Source organism: Equus asinus, chromosome 6, assembly GCF_041296235.1.
Source record: "Equus asinus isolate D_3611 breed Donkey chromosome 6, EquAss-T2T_v2, whole genome shotgun sequence".
Classification (NCBI taxonomy): Eukaryota; Metazoa; Chordata; class Mammalia; order Perissodactyla; family Equidae; genus Equus; species Equus asinus.
Window position 1 is genome coordinate 74,615,531 of NC_091795.1, and position 27,700 is coordinate 74,643,230.

A 27,700-nucleotide genomic window follows, 5' to 3' on the forward strand; every position below is an offset into this window, starting at 1 on the left:
CAACAAATATTCCTTAAGCACTTATTATATGTAAGGCTGTATCTGGTTCCCAGAGGGAATTTTTAAAAAATAGGTTTAATTCACATACCACACAATTTATTGGTGTTTGGTATATTACACTATTAATTTTTTAAAATTGTGGTACAATATACAACAAAAAATTTGCTATTTTAGCCATTGTTAATTCAGTGGGATTAATTACATTGACAATGTTGCGCAACCGTAACCCTCATTTCTAAAATGTTTTTATCACCTCAAACAGAAACTTTTGTAACCATTAAGGAAGAACTTCCATTCCCCTCTGCCCACAGCCTCCAGTAACCTCTAATCTATTTCTTTCTCTATGATTTGCCTATTCTAGATATTTAACACAGGTAGAATTATACAATATTTCTCCTTTTGTGCCTGGATTATTTCACTAAGAATAATTTTTCAACGTACATCCACGTTACAGCATATATCAGAGCTTCATTTCTTTTTATGGCTGAGTAATATTCCATCATATTTATATACTACGTTTTGTTTATCCATTTTTCTGTTGATAAACACTTGAGTTGTTTCCACTCTTTGGCTATTGTGTGTAATGCTTCTATGAACATTGACGTACTCCAGAGGGATTTTTTTAAAAGCACAAAATGTGGCTCATACCTCAAGGAATTTAAAATTAAGTTGATGAGAGAAGAAATTCCTGGAAAATTAACTATAGAGACAAATAAAGGCTGAATAAATGAAAGAAATATCACCAAACTTCATGTGATTAAATATATTATATAGATAGACAGTGTGTTACAGCATTTTGGAAGAGAGACTCTCACTGAAGATCATCACTGGCTTCATCAAAGATGGCAGTTTGTGCTGTGTCTGGAAGCATCAGTAGGATTTGGACTGAGAGAAAGGAGGAGGAATTGGTTAAATCAGCACAGGGAAATCCATAAAGAGGGAAAATACACAACACATTCAGGGAAAATTAGAAGACACGTTGCTTAGGGCCTGAGAGAGAGAGAGAGAGAGAGATCAGAAAAAAAATATACTATTACACCTATGCCAGATGTAAGAGACAGCTTTGGGGGCTCCAGCTCAAGGTCCTCCTCGCCGAAAACTGCTCCCATCCTCAGGACCCCACTCCCGAGACTGTAATGAGATGGACAAGGAATTGACACCTGAGGCAAGCTTAGGCCGTTCTGATAATCATATTCTTTCTCAAGAGAATTTGGAATTGAGAGCAGAAGATTTATCCATTTCTCCCAATGCTTGAACAAACAGGACGTTCAAACTGGGGAGCTGATGGACATCCACCTTCTCCCTGTGCATGGCGAGGTAGGGAAAGTGGGAGAGGGAGGGAGAGAGGCAGACGGAGGGAGAGAGAGAGAAAGAGAGAGGCAGAGCCTCAGAGAGGAGTGGAGATGAGATACCATCAAGTTCTAGCAGTCATGGCCTCAGGGCCATGAGCTGCTCTTTCTGGAGGGAGGCCCTCGCCAGTCTCAACTTCACTTCTTGTGCTTCTATGAAATAAACTTTTTTCTTATAACCAATATAGCTACTTTGAATGTATTTCCGTTCATTGCAACTTAGCTAAGATCCCAGGCAGTTTGTGGCCGTCTGTCAAGAGTTCATCGAAGCTACTGCATTGTGTTGCTACCTCGGCATCCATTTTATTTGGCCAAGTGGCCTGCAGCTCCTTACTAAGGGAATGTCCTAGATAACAGCCAGCAGAGTCACAAGTAAATGTAACCTGATATGACTTTCCTGAAGACCTTTGTGATGAACAGTCTCTCCCCAGCCTTCCAGAGCCTTCCTCTTCTGCTCCCTTAGATAAGACCCACATGGAGCTTACCAAAACCCTCACTCTTTTTGGTTGGAATTGACCAAGCTGGCCTTAGCCCAGGAGCCCCAAAGCATTTCACCCACAGACCCTACCCTAATAAAGGCATGTGCCCCAGGTCCTGTGCCTGCACCCTGCCTTGACCTCCCCATGCAACCCCTGGAGGCATGCTGTGTATTTTCTCCAGGACTTTTGAGTAATAAACTTCTCTGTTTCAATTTCTCTTGTGGTCTTTTATTTTGCTCACCATCCAGCACCTGGGGCTCTACTGAACAAATGTTAATTTAACAAAGTCGTAACACCCTCCAAGAGATTATTCTCTCAGGAGTGTGGAGAATCGAGCGTGTGCGGAGGGAAGACCCTGAGGGAAGGAAACCAGCAGGAGGGGTACTGAGAGAGTCCTTGAATGAGGTAAAAAGAACAAGAGTGGAAGCAGTAACAACAGGAAGGGAGGAATGGGATGTGAGACACATTTAACAGGAAGGATGATCCACTAGGTAAACCGGGAGGTGAATGACAAGATGGAGGAAAGATGGCACCAACCCAGGTGGGATGATGTCACCATCAAAGGAAACGACACGGAAGCCAAGTGGATATGATAAGAAGGGTAAGATTTTTATCTTGGACGTGCTAAGTTTGAAATGATGACAGAACATCAAGCAGAAATACACTACAGATAGTTAGACACCTGGTCCTAGAATGTAGACTAAAATTCTCTCAGAGCTGGATAAGCAAATTCAGAGTTATTTACATATTGAAGTTATGAATCAGCTCTCAGAGAGAAAGGATTTAGAAATAGAAAACAACAGCTCTTGGTAAGTAGCTACATTTGAGAGCAGAGAACAAAATGATCATGGAGATTGGAAGTAAACAATGACAACAAAGCATCTCAGAATTCCATAGAGGAACATTTTAGGATATTAAATGGTGCAGAGATCAAGAGCGATAAAAGTTAGAAAACCATTGTTCACTGCATCATTTAGAAAGTTTCTGACATAGTTTTGGTGAGGTTGAGGAAAGAGTGTCAGATTTCTATGTGTTTCAATCTTGAAAGAGAAGTGAGAAAATAAAGGTGGTAGGTGACCAAACGTGCACAGAGAATGTCAGCAGTGAAGTCAGAGAATTCAAATGGGTGACTAGAGGGGGCAGCAGATTCAGGCAGATTGGGTCATAGTTTTCCATGGCAAAGAGGAAACATGGATGTTTTAAAGAAAATGTCCTAGAAGCGAAAGAAATTGAGAGAGAAGATACTGAGGAAGGATGGATTAACTCATAAGGAGGCTGGGGGAAGTCAAGAGACAGGAAACAGAGAGCTATTTGCCTCTTTGAGTAGCATGTGGCACAGCCACCCTCTCCCTGCCTTGGTCTTTGTTAGCGGACCTCCATTACCAGTTCTCAGCTCCAGTTCTCAGCCAGAAGAAATAGAAAAGTGTTCCAGAAGAGGTAAGTCACAGGAATACACTATTCTCCTGACCTAGGCTCCTGTTCCTGGAACTACATAGATAATCTCAACTCACCCAAACGTCCCTGAATTCTTTTGCTGATTTGTGAAACCAGCCAGTGGCCCCACTCCACCCAGATTTCTTGACCTTGCCTGAAGGCCAGTTGATGTGTGACTTTGCCACTTGCTCCTCATTTACTACTGCTTAGAAAGAGCAGTGGTCGTATCTGCAGGATCCAACAGTTAATGGCACTCACGAAGATAGAAAAACTGTCTCAGAAAGCACACTCTACATGCAAAAGTCAGCTGCACACACCTCCCTCCCCTCCTTTTTCCTGCCCTGGAGGCTGCAAGGGCAAATTTAGAGAATGACCCAAACCCCAGTCCCCTAGGGCTCTACCTTTCTTTTCCCCTCAGGAGGACTGAGCAATTTTGCATGATTCTTTTTCTCAAGGGCCCACGTATTCTCTTTCATTGTGACCTTTCTCTCCACCTTCCTCTCTTCTACCTCTCCGCCAAATGTTACTCAGGAAAACCTCAAATAGGGAACCAAAAAAGTTCCTAACTAGGGCTACTCCATGAGAGCAGTGCTGAGTACTTTGTCCTTAAGGAAAAAGCAAATCCAAAGTTTGGAAGTAAAATTAGAGAGGTGAAATGGCCTTCTCCTCCTAAAAGTCACATAGATAAGGCATAAGAATTCCACCTATTTCCTCATTCTTCTCTAGTGAATTTGCTTTCCTACCGACGTTAATGGACAAATAAATGATTTACCTTTTATGTTTGTCCTGGCACGTGGTACAGCACCTGGCACTTCCAAAATTCTCTGCCAGCACTTGTTGCTTTGGATAAAAGGTGATTGTGAGTTGATTCAGTATATTCTATTTGTTTTGGTTATTTATATTATTAATTAATGTAATTATTAACATGGTATTAATGTATGATATAATGTATTCAGGTAGAAACAATATGTTAATAATTATATTTCATTATAAATGTATTATAATAATTTAATAACTAATACATATTCATAATAATTTTTAATGATTTAATAAGGAATTATTTAATGTAATACATTGTAAATACATTGTAATAATTTCATTATAAGTATATGGAATTTAGGTGCACATACCCACTCACTATTTATGACTTTGTTCCTATGGGAAAATGAAATCAGAGGCCCAAGAAAATTCTTAAAAACAAGCTTTCGGAGTACTATCAATTTGTAAATCATGCGATGGATGGTCATTATTTCTATCTTAAATGTCTTTAACTTTTATTTTGATTTTAGAATTTTCTGACTTCTTTCAATATAGCTTCACAACCAAAACCTCATGGAACACGAAATAAATCCAAAATGTGATCGTTCCAGCTGGCTGCGACTCGTCCCCAGGACTTCAAAGACCCTTGTTTCCATGTTTCTGCCTCCGGCAGGGCCGTGAGAACCTACAGCGTCTCTTAGTTTTATCCACTTCCACCAGGTCTATTTTTGCATCGCCATATTTAGCACACAGAGCTATCTTTATCACCCCAGCTGACTGGCATGAGAGTCCCCGGGGCATAGGAGTTACACAAGATTATTGAAGCACGCTTCCTACCCTTCAAATAAAACAATGCAGAATACAGAAAAGACATCAGCAAGTGGTCACAATGTTAGGAGGAGGGGTGTGTGTGTGTGTGTGTGTGCGAATTGCTAAAGATTTTTATCTTTGTACTATATTTTATGCATGATTAAGAGCACAATTTCTATAACACCTTCTGGAAGTTAGTTTTAGGCTGTGTAAGGTAATCTATTCCAATGCCTAAATTCGCTTGAAAACATCATGATAAAAAAGTTTCTTACAACCACATAATCCAGATTTCAAAAATTAGGAGTTTCTTAAAACCTCTACTACACTTCTTCTCAATTGCGAATCCATAGTTACACAGCCTAAACGAACAGTTGGATTGTTCCAATAGACCAAAACTCAAAAGCTGCCAAGCCTCGCGTTGCCTTGCTTGCTACTGTCCAGTGCAGTAGCCGCTAGACACCTGAAGCTATTGAGTGACATGAGGCTTGTCCAGACACAGATATGCAGTAAGTGTAAAATGCACACTGGATTTCAAAGACTTAGTACCAAGAAAAGAACATAAATAGCTCATGAATAATTTTTTTATATTGACTGCACGTCGAAATGATAATGTTTCAGATATATTGGGTCCAATAAACTAGATTCTTAAAGTTAATTTTACTCGTTTCTTTTTATTTTTTTAATACGACCCTAGAAAATATAAAATGACATACGTAGCTCATATTTGTGGCTCACGTGATATTTCTATTGGACAGCACTGGTCCAGAGGCCTCCACAATAAATCATATCACCACTAAGCGGTCTTTAAAATTAGAAGTCAGAGTTGCTGCAAAATTTTACCCCAAATCAGGCTAATCAGAGGACAATCTAACTTGGAGTGAAGGTTAAAGAGCCCCTGCGCGCTTAGTTCTCTCATCCAAAGAATTTCAACAGGACCCAACAGGAGAGTTAAGTTTTGTCTATGGATACAAGTCACTAGGAGAGAGAAATGTTACTACAATATATGTAATACTTGCCTCAGTTACCTCTTTCCTAATTGGTAACACATCCCTCATTTTCATCTCAGTGGTTATTAATTGTCCTCATTTCATAGCATGAAAACTGGAGAGTGAATCATGAATTCACTTGTTTTGAGTTCCCATTGCTTGTTTCCTCTGCCAGTGCTGCTGAAATGAAGACTAGGAATCATTTCACCAAAAATAGAGACATGATTTTTTTTTTTAAGTTTAGTGGAAAATAAAGCTTTTAAGATTCTATGTATGGGCAACAGATAACTAGTTATTATTATAGGAGCATTGTTCCTGGACACACGCACAGGGAGAAGTTCACACTGACCCTGAATATTAAAATACATAAAAAATTCAGTACCAAATCCCTGAGGTGGGATTACCAGATTACTGAATTAAAAATGTACTGGGGATCACCGCTGCCAGCAATGAATTGTGTAACTGCTGGTAAAAACAATAGTGATTTCAGGAATAGATCGAGAGCAAAACAATAATATCTTTGTAATGTTCTGAAACTGTTTCATGAATAAAACTGAGACTGGCTCCGTTGCATTTCCCAGTCTGATTTGCTGACCATCTTGTCTGCCCATAATTGTTTTCTGCCATTCATTTCCTCCAATTGTCAATTATTACTAAAACAATCATGAAAAAAAAAAAGTGTGTGTCTTTGTTTCCTGTTGCAGATGGATGCAGTGAAGTCATAGACGAGGCTAGTGCATCATAATCTTTTCCATTACAATGAATTATGCTGTCACAAACAGGATACAGCTCCTTACTGGGCAAAGAAGCAGTAGATGGAGCTGAATTAGCACAAACATATTATTGTCAGCCGTGACAGCAAGATTTCAGAACACTAGGACTTAGCTCTCCGCTTTTTAAAAACATACTGGTTTTTGTTTCTGATTATAAAAGTAGTATATGCTTATCCTAGAGAATATTCCCGGAGACAAAGTAGAAAGTAAAAATCACCCTTACCCCACCAGCCAGAGATTCCTATTGTTAACCTTTTAGTACACGAATTTTTATTTCTTCCTTGATATTTTTTGTGTGTGTGTGAGGAAGATTGGGCATGAGCTAAAGTCTGCTGCCAATCTTCCTCTCTTTTTGCTTGAGGAAGATTGTCACTGAGCTAACATCTGTGCCAATCTTCCTCTCTTTTATCTGGGATGCCACCACAGCGTGGCTTGACTCCTGGTACTAGTTCCACGCCCGGGATCTGAACCTGCAAACCCTGGGCCGCCAAAGTGGAGTGCATGAACTTAACCACTACGCCACTGGGCCGGTCCCTGAATTTTATTTCCTAACTCCTTTTCATATATAATTTTTAAGAAAATGGGATCACACCATGTATATAACTTTGTTGCCTTCTCTTTTTCACTCAACATTTACCATGAACAGTTTCCAATGCCATTAAATATGTTAACGTAATTTAATGGCTATATAAAATTTCACATTGTGGAATATTATTTAACAATTCCCTTCTTTTTCTATATTTAGGTTAAGTCAAATATTCGTCTGTCACAAATAGGTAAACATTCTTTTATATACATTTTTGTCTCAATTTATGAGTATTTCCTTAGGGTACATTCCTAAAACATAGACTATCCACTTTTTATTAAAAAATATATTGTATATGTAGAATAAAAGGTCTGGAAACTTCTTAAGAATAGAGACACATGTGTGCATTAAAGATTTAACAGCCAAACTTGCTACACGTGTCTTCTTAACAGGGTAAACAAGTGAAATACTTTTAATGATTACAGAGTTTAAGATAAATCTAAAACTGGTCTATTCAAAATGCCCTTCAGGCCAGCCAGCTGTAAGGGTGAATGTAATTCCATGAAGTCCTTTTCCAGAATCTCCTAGCACAACTCGCCTGCACACCATTTAGATGATTCTGCAGTGTTACTGTGAACTCTTGGTTTCCTAAGAGCTTCCTTCTAGCTGCTGGCTGCGCGGTCCCTGGCCTGGGCTGAGCATTGTTATCAGGTCCTGCCACTAGAGGGCAGCCAGCGACAGAGACAGGAGTTTAACATTCTTTTTGGTCCTGTTTTTCTCTTCAGCGTAATCTTTATTTTACCAGATAGCCGAGGAGAAATCGAAAACTGAAAGGAAAACAATTTAGGTAGTAAACAAATGTTCAGATAAGTAAATAAGAAAATCTCTGTGTATAAGCGATTCCCTTTTCCTCAGAGAGATTAACCAAAAGTTGCAGAATTCTAAGGGTTACCACAGTTAGGAGTAATCAGAGACGAGGAATCCAGTTAAAAATTGGGTTAAAGCATGGACAATTGGTGCCCTTAGAACTTTGCAGATGGAGAAATGGAATCCAGAGCAGATACTCAACATTCACTATGGGAATTAGCAGGAATATGAGCTTTGACCTCACACACACCTGGGTTCCATTTTCTATGTGTCTCTCACTAGCTAGGTAATCATGGACAAGTTACTTAACCTCTCTGAGCCTCAGTTTTCTCATCTATAAAATGTGGCTTGCAATGGAACCTGCCCATAGGTGGTTGTAAGCATTAAATAAGAGAATGGATATAAAAGGCTTGGCATATGGTAAATGCTCAATATTGGCCATTGTTATCATTTCTGGTCCTCACTGCCCTCCTAAGCTGTTTCCCATTTCCAGCTGTCCACTCACTATTTCTACCTGATTATCCCATCATTGTCTCAATTTAATATGTCTGCAACCAAAATCCTGATCTTCCTTACTAACTCCCTGACTTGCTGCTATCTCTTTGGCTGTTTCTTTGAACGGACCATAAAACATAATATCCTCTCTAACACATCATCTCCTCCTTTAATCATATCCAATTAGTTTACAAAACATGTCGATTTGTTCTCTAATGTGTCTCCATCTGGTTTCTTTCTCTCTGTTGTCACCAGCACCCGGGGCTTGGCTGCCTGCTCTCTTAGCCCCACCAGGTCCTGCCTCGAATGGGCAGATCTTATTGATTCATTTCCCTTTTCAAAACCCTCAGTGGCTCCCAAGTGTCTTTAAATTAGATTATAAACTCCTTAGTCTGACATGACAGTCCCACCAGTCTGACTCCAACCTCTTCCAAATGTTTCTCTCTTGCCCCACATGCTCATTGCCCCTGCTCCTGTCAAGCTGCTTGACACACAGTCCCCAGGTATGGTTGCCGGATTTAGAAAATAAAAACACAGGACACCCAGTTAAACATGAATCAGATAAACCACAAATCATATTTTGTATAAGTATGTCCCATGCAATAGGCCTCGCACCCACCCATGCAATGGAACATACTTTTACTGAAAAAAGTATATGTTGTTCATCTGACATTCACATTTAAATGGGAATCCTGTATTTCATCTGGCAACCCAAGTACATTCCTATCTCTGCCCTGCACACAGCTCCCTTCTTGTCGTGAATGCCCTTATCTCTCGCTGTCCCCATCAGATCTCCTTCTGCCCTTCAAGGCCCAGCTCAACTTCACACCTCCACAAAACCTGCCTGGATCAGGCCTTCCTTATCTGGCACTTGTTATCTACATCATTCATTTGGTTCTACATACAGGATGTCTTCTGTCCTATATAATTCCCTTTCTCCAAGTAAATGTTAAGTTTATCAAAGGTAGAGATTGTATTATAAGTAGAACTTAATAAATATGCTTCGGTGGTGAATGGTGCTGCCGCTGACCCATAATATAAGGTGCAAGGGGATGAGAGAGTAAGAGAAAGAGAGGCTCCAAAGGCCACTAATCTGGATTTAAGGTGCTCACAGACACACAAAATCAACATGCACCTCCTCCTCCCCGGGTAGCAGGAGGCTGACGGGTACGGCTGCCTGACCTCGGCACACTTCTCCCCACAGCCCACTGCAGGACACCCTACAAGCTGTGGATTCTATTTGGTGACATCTAAATTCCTCACCGCTCCACACCATCTCTTCAGTAATCTGTTTCACTTACATTTAAATGTGAGGGCAAGGAGTGGCTATGCTATGCAACCTGTAAACATGTAGCTCTTACAGAAGTTATGCTGGAAACCAAGCAATGGATTTCTATTTAATTCATAGAAAAGCTTAAAAAACATTGACAATGTTTTTTCAAATTAGCTAACTCTGATCATGTAAAATACTCTTGGAGGCTTGAAAACACATCAAGAAACATGTAAAACTTTCAGGCAGTTCCCAAGAAATCTATTTTCAATACCTGGCATTTCATGAAAACATTTATAAGTATCTATGGGCAGCCAGAAACCAATGACCAACAATAAGACTTCTAAAACTGAAAAAAAAATTCTTAGAATAAAATATATACCTCATAATTTTATCTATTATTTTAACCTTCAATAGTGTTTAAAACATTTTTATTCTCATAATGTAAACACACAAATGTGTCAAGTGAGAAAGTTGTTTTAAGACTGTAAGGAGAAGGAGTTCAACATTAACAGAAGCCAGCATCACTGTAAGCAATATCTCCATCACTGGACCCACGCAGAGTGGCAATTAATTAGGTTACCTTAAATTTCGCTTTCTGGAAATAATAAAATGGATTCAGAATTGACATTGCAGCACTGGAGTGTCCTGGAAATAAGCCCTAAGAGGTTTTTATCTGTTTCTTCAGACTCATCATATTTATCCAGATTACTTGTATTTCCCTCTATTTTTTAAAATCTAAGTTCAGGTAAGATATATCGCTCTTTTTATTCAAGACCATTATGCTTTGCTACAGTTTCCATGGAATGAATTATCATTTTCTAATCAGAAAAAAATAACCCTGAGTTCTCCCAGGAAAGAGAACAGCCAATGAGCTCCCCCCTGAGACAGAAGCTAGCCTTGGCCTCCTGCTCCAGTCACAATCTGGCTGGCTCAGCTTTTCTGGCTTCCAGCTTTGCTATCTTCTTACACCAGACTCTAAACATACCAGTCTCAAACTGGGAGAAGCCAAAATGACAGCAACACATTTCCTCCTGCTCTTCCTTTTCAATAAACCCCCAGAACCTCATTCCTTTGTTTGACATTGTCGTGACATTAATCAAGTTACTTCAAGACACAAATGTGGATGTTAGCAGCAGTGGATTCAAACGTGGTGCCGCATTTCAACAAACGTACTTGTTGGATGGCAGGGAACGTTAAAAGAATTTGGAATGTCCCTTGGAGCTTCCTAAGTTTTTGTGGGTAGCATCAACTGTTCTTGGATTTAATCCATTCCTTTTTGACCTTTCCACTTCCAAACCCGGTGACATTTTTCAGGTCACTCAGAAAATACATACTGAATGAATGTTTTGAAATAATAACTTAAAAATGTAAACAATTATTGTGGACAGTTTCTATCACTGGAGCTGTTCAGTGCAATATTTTGTGCTTCTAGAAGGTTCTCCTCTGTCTGAAACTAAATGTCCAGGAGAAGAAGCTTTGTATTAAAAAATGACAACAACTTTATCTTCACTTAATTTTACACAAAATTTAAATTTTAGTTCAAATAACTGTTCTGAAATTAGCCATTTTTGCTTGAGGGCCTACTAAATGTGTTCTAAACCAGTAAGGAAATGGTACAGGGATTATTAATCAGCACTTTCAAAAAGATAGAAAAACAGACAAATATCCAGAAATTATTTTTCAAAAATGATCTTCAATGAAATTATTTATAGTATTTAATCTCCTGGTGATTATGAAACTGAGGAAAACTTAGTGGAGATAAAGTTATCTTAAGGAAACAACCGCTTTTTAAAAAATATTTATTATTGTTAAAAACTGAATATGTCCTGACTGAGGATGATTTCTACATGGCTTCAGAGACAAGCAAAGCTCAGTGAAAAGCTGCATTAGGATCTGCCCTCAAATCATATACACTTTCTACAGCAAATATTCATAGTTCATGATCTGCATGGAGACACAACAATGGACAGGCTTAAAAATGACACTTACCTTAACTCACAGACGTGTAATCATTTCAAGTTCATCCCTCTGTTGAATCGTCTCTTTCTTTCCACTTCACCAACCCCGAACAGTTTTCTCTTCCGCGTGTCTAAACACCTAGAGATTCCTATTCTCTCTTCTAAAATGCTGTCATCACCTCCATTGCCCAAATCTAGTTCAAAAGTGGGGAGGGAAAAAAACATCAAATTTGCAAGCTGTTTACGCCTAACAACGACAGCGAAGCTGCTAAGCTTTGAGCTCAATGAATTAAAGGTTGTTTGGCTAAATGGCCGGCACACTTCCTCCTATTCTTTCTGAACTTAGTTTTCCTGCCTCCAGTGGAGCTTTTTCCTTTCCTGGGCTATAAATAGGCTGGTCGTAAGGATCCTGAGGAAAGAAGGCAGGAAATGCATTTGATTTCAAAAAGCAGCCTTAGGTGAATGTGTGTGTGCCTGTTTCTTTCATGTGAATACCAATAAACAAGCTGAGGAAAATTCAGCTTTGATATGTGCATCATAGTCAAAATTCTTTTTGTCTATAGTCTCGGTTTGGCAATAAATTGTTGTTTCCCATAAGCAAAGCTTGGGTTTAGAGATGTCTCATGTTCTATATAAAATGCAGTGAACAAAACTACATCTAATCCTTCATTTCCCAAAGGAATGCCACATAAATTGAATGTCCTGGGGGAAATGAGGCAGAGGGCAGACAATGGGGGTTACCATACTTGTTTCTTTTCATTCAAAAGGAGGTGAAGTACTTTTAGAGGCAAGGTTCAACAAAAGGAAGATATCATCAGATGAACAAGAAAAGCAGATATTTTGCTTAAAAGAAATTATGAAGTTGAGTTTATAAACCAATCATCCATCTACACTAAACTAATAGAATGTCCTAGCCTTGCTACTCAAAGTTGTTTAACATGTCTCACGATTATACACAACCCAAACTAAAATAAAAATTCGTTGTCATCTTTCACATATCAGATGGGTAGATCAAAATTTTGGATATTGTCTGATACCATTGAAGTGTGGAGAAATAAGCATTCATATAATAGTAGATGGAAGTGTGAACTGGCATAAACTATTGGGAGGGCAATTCTCAACTTCTTTCAAAACATTAGGTACACATTCTCTTATAAGATATTTAAACATGGGTGGCTCTGCAAAGTAAGAATGTAGATCTGGAATGGCGGGAGAGTTTAGTTTGTGATATACATATTTTGTGCTCTTTTAAACTTTATATGGTGCATGCCATGCTTTAAAAACTTATTAGTTTTCAAGACAGATTTTTTAAAACTATTATTACTTCATATGATTCTATTAGATATCTATTATCTATTTATCTATTTATCATCCACCAATGATGCTACACTTGTTGTCTGCCATAAGGGGTTCTTTATGTTGGAGTAACATTTTGAGAAGCAGTACAAGGATAGCTAGCAAGTCTCTTGAAAGGAGAGGCTACTCAGAGCACTGTTCACCAAACAGCAACCATCAGAATCTCTGGCCTGGGACCCAACAGTCTGCATTTTGACTCCAGGTGATTCTGAGGCTCATCAAAGTATGAGAAGCACTGGTCTATAGAATTATTTTGTTTGTTTATTTATATCCCACTTTCTAAAAAGGATTTGAGACAATTTTTTTTTTAATGTAAGAATAAGGAAAACTTTTAAATGCTTGTTATGCTGAACACTTCTATTTAGAAGGCTAGAAGACTTTTTACAATAAGGTTAAGAAGACACTTATTTCCCAGTTACTTTGGAGAAGCTACCTGAAACAAGACAAAAGCAGGGGAAAGAACAAGCTGATGGTATTTAAGGGAGAGACAAAAGAGCTCTCACATCTGGGGTAGTCGATTAAAATGGGTAAATTCAAAGCAAACTTTACTAATACGTATATTTGAAAATTATAAGTTGCCCAAAATAAGACAAAACCAAATAAAACATGAAGGAATTAAATTAAAAGTCCCTAGATGGAAAAAAGAGTCCTACTCCCTATTTTTGTTTAGTGATTTGATTATCGTTTTCTGACTTAGACATTATCCTTTTGTAGCCTTAATGCAAAGCCCTGTATATTAGGAACAATAGGTTGGACAGTAAGCTCAGCCAGAGCTGGTCAGGGAAAAGCAAGAGTATCTACGTCCCAGGCACAGATGGGGAGGAAAAGATTTCTTTAAAAAGAGAGAAAGGAGTGAATGACCTCGTTGTAATAGCAGAAAGGAAGAAGGAAGTCCATGGTGGTCAGGATATAACAGCTGCAGTGGATTGAAGTGGCTAAAAGCTACATGAGTTGACATTGGCAAGAAAATGGCTGGCAACAGGGTAAAATGTTTCTGGGAGCAAGGATGCTCCCATATGGGAAGAATGAGCTCTTCTAAGAAAGTCCAAGTGCGTTAGCAGGCTTTCATTGTTCTCTGGAAATGTTCCTTCCCTTTTTGTGGGGAAATATTTTACTTCTCAATAGAACAACTTCACAGAGCTCCCCATATAGCCCATCTCTAGAAATGAAACATTAAAACACTTATAGGAACAGAAAGACTCTGTACTCTGAACCTAAAATTAATGATAGACTCTCTCAAAAGGCATTAGGGGAAAAAGTCAAAGGTCTCGTGAGGAAAGGTAATGTAAGAATTTCTTCAACTGTTTTAGTTCTGCATGTGGAGGAAAATACATTTTTTTCATTGCAGTCACAAAGAATTTCAATGTATACAATATAGAGGAAACCCAAGCAAAAGTCTTCAAGGAAAATGCAAAAAAGTCAGCTTATTAGTACTCAAATGGATCAAATGCACTATATGTATCTGAACCCGTATGTCTTGCAGGTATTTTTAATAATAGCCTATCTTTGCTCACAAAGTGAAGGAGCTCTAGGTGATTACCGAATTGTGGGAAATCATGTTCCTTTGACATGAATTACGTCAAACTAATGAAAATAAATCAGAACTGTTGGATGGGCTTATTCAAAGGAAGCAGGTAAAGATGAGTCTCTAAATTTTAGCAGGAACATTGAAAAGATAGTTGAAAGTTAGGAAGGAGTTCTACATTACAAAACTAAGATGTTAAAATTAACAATTCTTCGAAGGAACTAGAAGACTTAGTGGAATAGAAATGAAACTTTTCCGTTAATCTCATTAAAATCAAATCGTGTACATCAGTAGCTTATTTTTATTCAGCCTAATTCTCAGTAAACAATAAAGTTACCTTGCAAAACTACAATAATCCCCACACAAATAAAACAGTTCATACTATCTCCCAGGAGAAGCCCAGCCTTGGTATAGTTTGGTGGGGAAAACTAAACCAGAACGCCTTCACTGGATGTGGCTTTGGCCTCTGATGGTACTCTGTCACTTTGCCGTGTACCTAAAATAAAACAGCACTAGTTTCCATGTAATGAAGTTAAAAAAAAAAAAGGATCTTGAGACTCTCTGATAATAAATGCCTAGAGCTTGTTTAGTTTTGTCAAGACTAAAATCTGATGCCATAATAACTAAAGGATATTCTAATAGGTGTTGTGGTAAAAGTTTTCCTATTAATTTTGAAACATGGACACTTCCGTTTTGCCGTTTCTGCCAGTTGTGAGTTCCTTTGGGAAAAGCCTTTGGACTGAACCATAAAGTGGTTTGTGAAGCTAATCACTGCTGGAGGCAGGAAGAAGCAAAACCATCCCTGGGAGGAGAATATGCAGAAAAGAAAACAGATCACCGTAGGGATGGTGCATGGCACACTTTTGAAGGCAGAGGGAGATTACCATGAGCTCTAAAAGCATGGGTGCCCAAATATTACCTCATTTTTGTGTAACATTTGGAAGGAAGGAAGGAATTAGGGGAGAGAGCATCACAGTGAAATTGATTTGCCTATCAAAGATTTAAATTTATTGATTTGGCAGTCTCTCCAGTCTAGTAAAGGCCAAGTGATAGGTTGGTTGCTGATATAATAGTTCATACAGGCTCTTTGCTTAAAAAACAATAGATCAGTTTGATTTCACAATACAGTCAATATACTCCATAATCCCCTGAGCCACATAATTATGCAATTAATGAAAAAAGCTTAAACTGAGTTTATATTGGTATCATCAAGGTGAACATAATCGTAAGCTTTCGAATTCTAACAGAAATCATAGGGTGCAAACTTCTCTCAAATTAGATGCAGCAAGTTAAAATAACTGAGTCTTCTGGTTGGATCCAATATGACTAAGAGACTCTGTCTCCCTTGCTGACTTTGAAGAAGCAAGCTGCCATGTTGTGAGCTGCCTCTGGAGAGTGCCACATGGCAAGGAACTGGATGCTGACAACAACCACAGGAGATGGACGCAGATCCTTCCCCAGCTGAACCTCAGATGAGACCAAAGCCCCAAGAGATCTCTTGATGGCAGCCTTGTAAGACTCTGAAGCAGTGGACCTAGCTAAGCCGTGTCTTGCCAGGCAGGCTAGAGGAGAGTCTCCTATCAAGATAGTTTACAGTTGTGTGTAAGGTAATCCTATACATATAACCATGTATATCCCATCATCTTTGCTGCAATCTATCAGTTAGCAGCAAGTCACAGGTCCTGCTCATACTCAGGTGGCAAGGATCAAAGGGTGTGAATACCAAGAGGCAGAGGATCACGGGGGCCACCCTAGAGTCTGTCTGCCACAATGGGTAACTGACCTAAAAAGAAGAAATAAATACACATAATCTGTTGGATTACTAAAGGATAGCTAGGACAGTGTTACTCAAAGTCAGAAGAGATGAAACAACTTCTTAATTTTTCCTCCTTCAAAGCAGTGGGAAGTGCACTGTCTTGAAAGAGAAGCAAGTCATCTCTCTACCATTGTGCACTGTTGAGTAACTCAGTAACCTAAATGTCCTCATGCTCCATCTCAGAGGTCCTTTCAGTTCCAAGCTTCTCTGACTGGACGTGCCCTTCAAAGCCTCTCAAGACATTTTCGAATGCCACAAGTCCTGGTTGTATTCATACGAAGCATTCAGTGACCTCTGTGTTACTGTTGACGTCTTAATAGAAAAATACAGGAGAGGAAGAATATACGATAGATTAGTCCCTTAGAAAAGTTAAAAGCCAAATCTATTGGGGTGTTAGTATCTGATCCAACTTTTGATTTTCCATTTGGATGTTTGTATTTCTAAAGTGTGATGTCGTTCTAAAAATACACTGAGATAAAACTGTTATGAAATTCACTTTGTACAGTCAAATTTTCAGCTAAAAACTTTGCTCTCTGAGGAGCAAATTATATTTCACATTACCTCCAAGTGATACTGAGTGCATCAAGAAATTACTTTGGCAGTGTCAATTCACAGACTCTCAAAGTTAGAAAGAGCCTTCACAGACATTTGTCCAACCACCCACCTGATGGACAAAATTCCTCCAGAATATGGAAAACAAATTATCTTTTTAATTTCTAAGTAAAAAGACTGTCATTGCATATCCTTGTGATGTAATAAATGTAAATGACTCTATTAAAAATAAAATTATTAATTTAATCTAAATGAGGCAACTCCAAATTGCTTTGCTCACTAGATAAATGAACTTTTCTTTTTCTTCAGGCAAAAAATTAAATTCTAAAGTATATGGAACTTTAAACATATATCTACAGTTATTCTTGTGTGGACAGACTACACAGTGAAATACATTATAAATGTTCTCTAAAACTTCATTAAGAACACAGATTAAAAGTTGTAACTAAGGTTGAAATGAGAACTGGTTCATTTCCATTTAGAGGCTGAAGAGGTATAAAAAGTTAAAGAAGGAAATGAGTTTTTAGAGCCATATGAGATCAGAGCATCTGAGACTGAATTTCAGAATACTAAACACTAAAGCCACATTTTTGGATCTAGCATCACATTATAGCTCCTTATGATATGGCTTGCTCGAATACAAAATATTAATGCACAATTAATTTTGAAAGAAACCACATGCTACAGATTGTATTTTATTTGGACAAGTCCACCAAAATACTTTTTTTTTACTGTATTTTTTTCAACCACATGTAGGTCTCTAATAAATACAAAGCTCTGATCTTGAGCCATAGAAGAAAAAATAAAATTAAACATTTAGTTCTTGCCCTAAACGCAGCATGCCTTTTAAAGCAGAATTTTTTTTTTTCTGCTTCATCTCCCCAAACCCACCCTGTACACAGTTGTATATCTTGGTTGCAGGTCCTTCTAGTTGTGGGATGTGGGACGCCGCCTCAACGTAGCCTGACGAGTGGTGCCATGTCCGCCCCAGGATCCGAACCCTGGGCCGCCACAGCGGAACGCGCAAACTTAACCACTCGACCAGACCCAGCCCTGTAAAGCAGAATTTCTCAAATCATGGTCCAATGACAGTCTGTATCAGAATAACATAGAGTTTATTAAACATGCAGATTTCTGGGTCTCAGCCTCAGAGAATTGCTCATTCGGTCGGTTTAGGGTAAGCCTTGGAATATGCATTTATAATAAGCCTGTGATTGTTATCGCACACTGAAGTTTGAGAACCAGTGATCCAGGCATCAAAACACACATTCTTAGCTAATATAAGAGAGTGATCCAAGGAAACAGATTATGCAGCTACTGAGTAAATTCTGATTATAGCTGTAGCCAACGTCAAGGTTCTGTACTGGCACATGTGTTATGGTATAAGCTTCCTTTAAAGTCAATTCTAATTTGTGCCTTTTGGTAGCAAATTCACTTTGAGCCTCTTAGAAAACATCTGGATGGAGGGACCATTTTTTTCCCCTGGGTGTTAAAAAAAATTTGTTTTTGTTTGTTTGTTTGCTTGGATTTTCGTGAGGAAGATTGGCCCTGAGCTAAGATCTATTGCCAATCTTCCTCTTTTTGCTTGAAGAAGATTCTCCCTATGTAACACCCATGCCAATCTTCCTCTATTTTTGTATATGGGATGCTGCCACAGCATGGCTTCCTGAGCGGTGTATAGGTCCATACCCAGGATCTGAACCCATAAATCCAAGGCCACTGAAGCAGAGTGCATGAACTCAACCACTACGTCACTGGGCTGGCCCTCAAAATTTGCTTTTGTAGTAGAAAACATCTAACAAAATTTACCATCTTAACAATTTTTAGGTGTACGGTTCAGTAGTGTTAAGTATATTCACGTTGTTGTGAAACAGAACTCCAGAACTTTTTCATCTTGCAAAACTGAAACACTATACTCTTTAAACAACAACTTCCCGTTTTGCCTTCTCCCAAGCCCCTGGTAACCACCATTCTACTTTCTGTTTATATGATGGAAGGACCATTTTAAAGACCCAATCCAATGACAAAGTGTCATGTCTGAGAAAAAAGAGCAAGGAGAGCTGAGTCCAAACATCAAAATCAAGGGTTAGATTTAAGAAATGAGATCATAAAGCAGCAGGAAAGAGCAAAGCAAAGACAGATGGATGTAGAAGCAGAGGCATTTTCCAGAACTGAGTTGATAACAGTTTGGCCATCTGGCTGTGGGTGTTGGGCGTTAGGGAGATGTACTCTCTGAAGCCAGAATATGAACCGTAAGTCACTGTCAGATATCAGATAATCCTCCTACGTCTTTGGTCAGCAAACGACTATGATGAAAGTACGCAGACATTTCCCCTTTCAGAGGCAATGCGTGGCTGGCCCGGCCCTTGTGGTTCTTATTATGATTGCAAGATGCACCTCAGAAACAGCCATCAAGGAACTTTGAAAAAAACAAAGTTTATTACTCACAAGTCCTGGAGGGTGCACAGCATGCCAGGGCCACACTGTGAGGTTGTGGGGAGAGAGAGAGAGTGTGGATCTGCGGTTCTGCTTTTATTAAGGTCAAGGGTGAAGGCCTAGTGTTTTGTGGGCTCATTCTTTCTTGATGAATTTAAAACTTAAGAGAAGTAATTAAAGCTTGGGAAGGGAAAGGGAAATGGTCAAATAGTCAGTTTAAGTCAATGAGAGCTTTCCAAAAAGAAAGGGAACTTGATGCATGGGGTGGCCTGACTCTTACCTAGTTGTGTAGCCAGCAGTGTGCTTCTTCCAGATGGATATCTTTGAAGTGGATGCCTCGGCAATCAAAAGTTTAGTGTCAGGCACTTACACTACAATCAAAAAGGTTAACTGTAGGGTGCTTACACTACAAGGAGTGTTAGGAGTCTGGAAACCAACACTGAGCACCATCAGGACTCTTTCTCTGGCTAAAATCTCAATGTCAAACTCTCAGACTGGACTCTCCACAAGACCAGAAACACAGATCTTCTGGGCTCACATCCTCACAGTGACCAGAGAAGAAAAGAGCTCCTTTCTCCCATGCCCAGTGAGAAAACGCCCGTGGCAGGACTCTGATTGGGTTGGGTAACTTGCCCACCTCTTGTAGTAATCACTGTGACCAGGATGAGGTCATATGACTGGCTCAGCCTGTCTCATGACCATCAGCAGAGTTAGAGAGGCTGACTCTGCTGGAGAGGAAGTGGAGGAGGGGTCTGGACAGACAAAACAATGGAGCCACAACGTGCCTCCTGTTCCCATTCAGATACCAAAGGCACAGGTTCTAAAGATTGAGGGAAATGCTAGATCAAGGTAAGCCAAAACAAAGATGAAGAATCTGCAGTTCTCAGAATTCTGGTCTGGTGGCTGGCATCTAAGAAAAGATAGCTCTTCTTTTTGTTGTGCTGGTTAACAGGACATGGAGTGGGAAAACTCAAGAGTGAAGTTCTGGGCATAGAAAAACCTGGGAATTAGCTGATGACAAAAAAAGGAAGCTTCTACTCCAGGCCTGTGGATACCAAGGCTGGACTCATGCGCTGTCCCAGCTAAACAGAAATTAGCTCAGGAACTTCATTTCTGGCTTTCTGAAATGGTATTTCTCAGTCTGGAAAGGATGTTATTGCAAATTGGGTAGAGTGCATCAATACCAGGAGTACACATGATTTAGGTTGAAACATCAGTATTTCTTAAAAATGGGGTCCATGTGTAGAAGTCTACACTCTCTATAAAAATATTAATTTTGTGTTTTATTTAAATGATGATAATCTTTAAAGAATTAATATAAAATATTTTAGATCATCTGATCACCACTTTTAACTAGGTGTTGCCATATGATATCAGAGAACCAATTTGCATAAGTAAATAAGTAAAGGACACACTTGTACCCAGACAATAAATCAGTGGAGAGTTGTATGAACCAAAATTCCTAACAGAACAGTGAAAGTTGGTTTAAAAATAAATAGCAATATTGGCCAGACTTTGAAGCCAGACTTCGAAGAATGTACACCACAGCAGACAGTCTAACGCTTATGAGTAAAGGGAAATTTAATCTTAGAAGAATGTCAAGTGTTGTATTAAATTAATGATATTAATTTTAAATATATTCATTTCACTGTTTTGTTTGCTTGTAATTGGAAAATTTGTTTTGGTTTTATGCTTGCAACGGAGCTACAAACATAGGGAGTCTGCGTTTTACATTTGGATATTTAAGTAACATAATAAAAAGGAATTGTTAAACACTGGGAAGCTAAATGGAGGGTTTTAGGCTGTACATTTAGAGTGGGTTGACTAGTGTACCCCCAAAATTAATGTTCACCCAGAGCCCCAGAATGATACCTTATTTGGAAATAGGATCTTTGCAGACGTAATTTGCTGAGGATCTCAAGATGAAATCATCCTGAATTTAAGGTTAGCAGTGAATCCAATGACTGGTGTCCTTACAAGAAGAGGAGAGGACACACAGAGACACACAAAGATGAAGACCACGTGAAGATGAAGTCAGAGATTGGAGTGTTGCAGCTACAACTCAAGGAACACTTGGAACCACTAAAAGGTAGGAAGAGGCAAGGAAGGATTCTCCTCTACAGCCTTCAGAGGGAGCACAGACCTGTCAACACCTTGATTTCGAACTTCTAGCCTCCAAAACTGTGAGAGAATGAATTTCTGTTGTTTTAAGGTATCCAGTTTGTGGCAAATTGTTACAGAAGGACCAGCCCTTTGCCAGTTCCCGACAAGTGCACCAAGAATGGCTTACAGGTTACCAAGAAATAGAAGCCCTTAACCCTCTGGACAGCAGGGTGGGTGGGGTTTGAGGTTAGTTGTTTCCCAGTAGGCCAGAATCTTCTGTTTACCCGAGTAGGCTACATACATATTATTTTTTAATTTTTATTTTTTTAACACACAAACATGTGAAAAGTGTTTGGAAGCTCCATAAAATACTTGTCTAGGAGCGTGGCATCATGCAGGTCCGTGAGTTCTTCCAGTATCCCACTTATTGGCATTCAGAAAATGTCTGGGAAATGCAGAGGTCATGACCATTACCAGGCACAGAGACACATCTGAGATGTGGCTTTTCATTTATTGCCCTCCAACATCCAGACAGTGTTGCCTCCCTTCTATAATGGTACAATTGTATGGAGATCCAGGTACCAAAGAGCAGGTGTAGTTGTCAGTGGTTAGAAAACAGACATAGGCTTGGAGAGGAATTTTCTAGAGGCAGCTGTCAGGTGAGAAGAGTTGGCATCCTTCTTCATAACAAAGAGCATTGGGAGGTGGAGGGTCTGATAAACTCTCAACACAAGTCTGTGTCAATGGTGTTATGGAATTCTCAGGCTCAGAAATCAAGCACACCCATTGAATAAGAACTTGGATCCTAAGTGCTATGTAACATTATGAAGACGCTCTCCTCATGCAGAGGCACAATTTCTCCTCTCAATGATGAAAGCATCCTGCTAAGAATTGGATGTGGTAAGTACCCTGAGGGTGAGAAGGAAGGCAAGAGGTATGTGAAGCCTGAAAAGTCTATAACTTTGGCTAATAGATTGGTTATTGAGCTCCCTAAGCCATGGCCGGGTTTTGAAAACAACATGGTGGCCCAAGTGATGGCACTAAGGGGTGTCTTTAGTGGGCCATTTGCCCCCAAAACAACCATTAGCCTCCACCCTCAAAGTCATTCCAAATAAACATATAATCTAAGTAAAAGTAGTATTCTTGTTATGCAAAAGCAACTTCATGACAAACTCCCTAGCTAGCCCACCCAACTCCCAAGCCACATAAAGGAATTTCAATTCTAAGACAGGTGCCACAGATTCTACCACAGCTCAAACCTGGAGATGTGGGCATGGATCACTCTGATCTCCATGGGTAGGACCTGACCAGCCTCATTTTCCCATTGTGGATGTGTGCTGCTCAAATCAGACCCCAGATACGATGTGACATGCGCCAGCACAATATGTGGACAGCTATGCCTGCCTGGAGATGCCAGCAGCGAGTAGTGACTATAAACAGCTTGCAACCTGCCCCTGGAGCTGTGTAGGCTTGACATGGCAACTAACTCTTCAGGCAGCAATTCTCATTTGTTTTGATTTGGGGTTGGTGAGTTCCAAGAGCAGCTCGCAAAATGATTCCTAATGTATGTGGTCTAAGGTTGTAGAATTAGACATGGAAAAGAGTGCCTTTTTTGCCTCGTAGTTCTTTCTGTCCCATCATGTCTACTCCAAGGACTTAGACTGCCCTGAGACCAAAGTGGTGAGACCACTTACTCAATATAGCCTCAGTTGTACCGTCTGAACGTTGCAGGGTACTAATCCCAGTGGCTTCTTCAGCTCCAGACTGGTCCATCCCATGGATTCTCAACATCTCCAACTTTCAATATCTTGGATGCTCTGGGCATCTCAAACTCATCATGTTCAAGATTGAATTCAGTCTCTTTTTCATTCATTTTCCCCCAAGGAAAGTAGGTATGAAGCACTAGCTTCCTTCAATGCAGCTACCAAAACCAGAAATCTGGTGTCATCCTAGAATCGTCTTTTCTTCCTTCTCTCTTACTGGCTTCAAACAGTTTGGAGAATCTGTGTGGCATATCAGTGAATAAGATAAAATCTTGTTGCCTAGTTGGGAAAAAAAATCAATAAAAGGTAAATCTGGGAAAGACTTTTTATTTAAATGTCTGTCTTAGAAGGGAGTCATGAGAAACTGAGCAAATGGGGAAGGTGCTGGTGCTTAGGAACATGGGGAGGGAATTCTGAAGATGAGAATTCTGATCTGCAGGAGGAGTTTGAGAACAAAGACTCTAAGAGCTGTTTGACTCCTGTTGCCTGATTCTGAAATGCAGAAGTCCTCTGGCAGGAAACCCTGTGGAGACTACAAACTAAACCATCCTGCCATTGTCAGCCCCACTAGGAGCAACTGGAGCAAAAGGAAGTTGTTTTATTGTGGTGTTTTGTTTTGTTTTTGTCTTAAAGAGAAACCCTTCTCCACATTTGCATTAATGTCTTGAATAAAGATGTAGAGGGTATACAAACTGAAAGAGAGAGCAGCCATATTGGATGACAAAATCAGAATCTCAAAGGATCTTGACAGGCTAAAGCAAAGTGACAATGAGAGAAGGTAAAATTAATAGGAGTAAAGGTAAAATTCTGCACTGAGGTCCAAAAAACCACTTACACAAATTCAGAATGGGGAGACACAGCTTAACAGGAGCCCATACTTTTTTTTTTGGTGTGTGTAAGGAAGGTTGGCCCTGAACTAATATCTGTTGCCAATCTTCCTCTTTTTTTGCTTTTTGGCTTGAGGAAGATTGTCGCTGAGCTAACATCTGTGCCAATCTTCCTCTATTTAATGTGGGATGCTGCTACAGCCTGGCTCAACGAGCGGTGCTATGTCTGCGCCCAGGATCCAAACCCACAAACCCCGGGCCACCGAAGTGGAGCATGCCAACCCAACCACTACGCCACCAGGCTGGCCCCTAGGAGCCCACACTTTTAAATTTGTTATTGACGTTATATCAATCAGGGTATGCTAATTGCTATAATTACAATTTCCAAGCCTTACTGGTTTTAAGATATCCAATGGAGAAAAAAGTGCTGAGGGGATGACAGTGCTGGCTCAGTCAATTGATTGCATCTGGCTAGTCTTCAGACATTTCCATTAACGTGTGTCCAGTAGGGGGATTTTTAGATAACATTATCTCCTTTTAACTAAGTTAACACTCATATTGGAAAAAATGGCTTAAAAAGATTTGTGCAAAAAAGTAGCAGGTGAAAGAAAGATAGCAAAATAAACCTAAAGAAAATGGCAGAGCAAACCTTTCACCTCTTGAGTACAAACTCTTCATCACCCACATTATGGTAAAAAAAGAATGAGGATATACTTAGAACAGCAAGAAGTAGTTCCTCTAAATCTAAAATTATCAAGAAAACCACTTGAAATATGGATTTACATCCACTGCCATTAATGATCAAATTCTCCCTAGTTGGCTGGTATATTATGTCTTGAGATATTAACAAGTAATAATATGAAGTCCAGTAAGTAGCCAGACATTTAGAAGCAAAGCATCCAGAACTGGCAGACAAACTGCGGCAGTTTTTCAGAGATGTTTCAAGTTATGTGAAACAAACTTGGTTCTTGACAAGCTGACAAAACCTACTGGTAATTGCTTAGATGCTTCTTTTGAGGTTTTTCACTTTACAACTAAAGAACAAAAGCCACAAACCATAGCGGTCTCTGGTTCCTCCTGCTATAGTAAAAAATGGTTGAAATAATTGTAAAACAAAAGACCAACCAACTAAAAGGCATCCCTTTGTCAGCAATTTTTTGAGGAAGTCACATAGAAAACATCGCTGAAGATAGGAAGAAACAAATGTTAGAACAGATTACTCAGTATTGGCCATGCATTTGGGTGAAAGTACAAATGTTTGTAATGTGTCTCACCCTGTGGTATTTTTTAGATTCTATTTCAGTAGCTACATCTCTGAAGAACGGTTTTTTGGGGGGCATTTTAAAGAAAAATCTTACTGAAAAATCCTACGGAAGAGTGTCCCAGTGATAAATGAATTCATAAATAAAAAAAATATTTTATGGGAAAGCTGTTGAAGTGTAACCACTGAATTCAGATGAATAAAAGGAAGGATTTCAGGAAAGCTTGACAGGGATGTTCATTTCCGTGGTGTTTATCCAATGTTTCATTCTTTGGGGAGCTAACGCCACAAAGAAATTGATGCTAGAAGTGCACACGAAACTACTTGATGTCACTGATGTGGTTAGTTTTAATGAAAACCTTTAAGCAGCAGAACTTTACAAGATTGCAATGAGATGGAGAGTCTGTTGAGATTGCATTACAACCCATTTTCTTCTTCTACCTAATAGTGCTTCCTTCTCTTCCCTTCTACAGGCATTGTTCCCAAGAACACTCACCAATTCAATTCTTCTGTGCTAATTCCCATCTCAGAGTCTCCTTCCAAGGGACTCAACTTGCAACAATGGCAGGGGTGGTCTAAGAAAACAGATGTTCATATGGGATTTTGAAGCTGCCACCCACCAGCCAGCCAGCAGTGAGGACCCTGATCTTCAGAAGAAGGAGGGCAGTTGCCACATAATGGAAGAGAAGAATGTGATGGCATCCTGGTGATCCACTAGGGTGCCTCTTTACTTTCCCTTGCTCATCCTGATGATAAAAGGATAAATGCAACAGTCATGCTTAAGAAGGGTATGGAGATCAGGAACTCAGAGGTCTCAGGAATAAGGATCCAAGTCATGCCAACAGGTAAACCATCTACTCAACAAAGATGGTGGCTGAGAATGAGGCAATCTAGAATGGGTAGTACATGATGAGTATCTACTCATCAAGCAGTTGTGGCCCCAACGGCTTGGGCTCCAACTACTTACAGCCAGGGCTGTAACTTATCCTACTAGCCTTCTTATCCATTTTCCCCAGGAAAAGAGGTCCAACACAATTTTGGAGGAACTCTTCCCAGAATTTACATGGAGAAGTGGATTTGGGCAGTGCAAATGGCGGACCATAGTGGAAGCTGTGATGTGCCACTCTGGCCCCTTTAAGACTGAAGGACTTATTTCTCCAGCTATTGAGGGCACTATTGGCTACAGGTCTCAGTAATTACCCTAGGTTGGAGAGTTCTGCCTTCCACAGACTCATGCCTCCTCCCTAGGGCAACCCAGATCCAATAACTGGTCAGTGTGTAATATTAAGACCCAGACTCCTCAACTTATCTCAGGACAACATTAAAGGGCGTCACAGCTTCCGGGTCCCCAAAGGGTTGGCCTAGTCTTTGTTGAAACTACGTCACAGCCCAATTTCTTCCTCTGTCCCATACTGACTGCTTCTTTCTCTTCCTTTCCACAATGGTGATCCCAAGAGTGCTCCCTACAAAACTTCCCTCACGCTAGTCTCCATCCCAGAGTCTGTTTCCCAGGAAACCCATCCTTCAACAAGAATATTATAGAAACACCTGATGAAATTTGAATATAGACTCTTGATTAGATAATGGGATTGTATCAGTGTTAAATTTCCTGATTTTTGACCATATACAGTGTTTTGGTTTTTTTCAAAGATTTAAAAATTTTTTTTTCCTTTCTCTCCCAAAGCCCCCCGGTACATAGTTGTGTATTTTCTAGTTGTGGGTCCTTCTAGTTGTGGTACGTGGGACACTGCCCCAGCACAGCCCGATGAGCAGTGCCATGTCTGCGCCCAGGACTCGAACCAGCAAAACCCTGGGCTGCCTAAGCAGAGCACGGGAGCTCAACCACTCAGCCACAGGGCTGGCCTCCCATATGCAGTGTTTATATAAGAGAATGCCTTTGTTCTTAGGAAACACACACTGGCGTATACAGGGATAAAGGCACACAATATCTACAACTTAATCTCAACTGATTTAGAAAAAATTGTACATGGAGAGGTGGAGGATCAGAGAGAGAAAGAAGAAACTAGGGCAAAATGTAAACAATTAGTGAATCTGGGTAAGAGGTATAGGGAAGGCATTTCTACACTTCTTTCATCTTTTCTATAAGTCTGAATCTATATCAAAATAAAAAGTTACCAAAACAAAGTGACCAGACTTCATCTCATTCCCAGAAATTCTGATTCACTTGGCTACGATTATATTCCCAAGGCTCAGCCCTAGTCTATAGGTGTTCAATAAATATTTGTGGAATAAATGAATGAGTGAATAAATAACCTTGGAAGTTAGGATAATGAGTTCAATTTTGGATAGGGAGAATTTCAAGTGCCTGTCAGTCCTCTTTTGAAAGTCCAC

At 39.7% G+C, this 27,700-nt stretch overlaps 1 protein-coding gene and 1 long non-coding RNA gene across 9 annotated transcripts in view; one reads left to right on the top strand and one right to left on the bottom strand.

Annotated features, from left to right (window-relative positions):
* RASGRP3 (RAS guanyl releasing protein 3) overlaps positions 1-12,068 on the bottom strand; it is a 96,899-nt gene extending 84,831 nt beyond the window's left edge. For 2 of the 8 annotated variants that reach the window (XM_070512266.1, XM_070512263.1), the window contains exons 1-2: positions 11,741-11,992; positions 4,035-4,102 (exon numbers count right to left, since the gene is read on the bottom strand). The gene's annotated coding sequence lies outside the window, so the exon portion shown is untranslated. Of the gene's footprint in view, positions 1-4,034; positions 4,103-5,856; positions 5,998-11,740 lie in introns of all 8 variants that reach the window. The other 6 variants (XM_070512264.1, XM_070512270.1, XM_014854927.3 and 3 more) reach the window with 6 other exon arrangements.
* Positions 12,069-20,112: 8,044 nt separating this feature from the next.
* On the top strand, positions 20,113-27,484 carry LOC123286525 (uncharacterized). The gene is made up of 4 exons (XR_006528978.2): positions 20,113-20,243; positions 21,282-21,483; positions 22,262-22,397; positions 25,822-27,484. It is a non-coding gene; the product is annotated as an uncharacterized lncRNA (long non-coding RNA).
* Positions 27,485-27,700: the final 216 nt, after the last annotated feature.